A 599-nucleotide genomic window follows, 5' to 3' on the forward strand; every position below is an offset into this window, starting at 1 on the left:
AATTGTTTCCTACTTTAAAAGCAATTCCTAAAATTAAGGATAGAATTTTAGTTTTGGGTGATTCCTAAAGAATAGGAAATTGTTTCTTACTTTAAAACAAATTACTAAAATTAAGGATAGAATTTTAATTTTGGATGATTCATTATGAATAAGAAATTGTTTCTTATTTTAAAAGAAATTCCTAAAATTAAGGGTAAAATTTTAATTTTTGGTGATTTATAAAGAATTGAAAATTATTTCTAATTTTAAAAGAAATTCTAACATTAAGAATAGTATTTTTAACTTGCAAAAAATTCATAGGAAATAGTTTCCCACTTTAAAAAAAATTTCTAAAGTTATGTGATAGCATTGAAGTTTCTTTAAAATTTTATTTTGAATAGAAGTTTTCAAAATTTGTTAAGTCACCATTTAAGTAACTTGAACAACATACAATTCAGGAAACTAATCCATGCTCTAAATGTTAAAAATTAAAATATTGTTTTATATATATTTTAGAAAGTATATCTAAAATAAAGAGGTTTCCAAAATTAAAAGGAGTTTTAATTATGAAAGAATTAAAATGGAAAATCTTAAAAGGAAAATTTTATTTCAATGAATTT

This window comes from Theobroma umbraticum, unplaced genomic scaffold (assembly GCF_002168275.2).
Source record: "Theobroma umbraticum cultivar Fairchild unplaced genomic scaffold, ASM216827v3 scaffold_44.0, whole genome shotgun sequence".
NCBI lineage: Eukaryota > Viridiplantae > Streptophyta > Magnoliopsida > Malvales > Malvaceae > Theobroma > Theobroma umbraticum.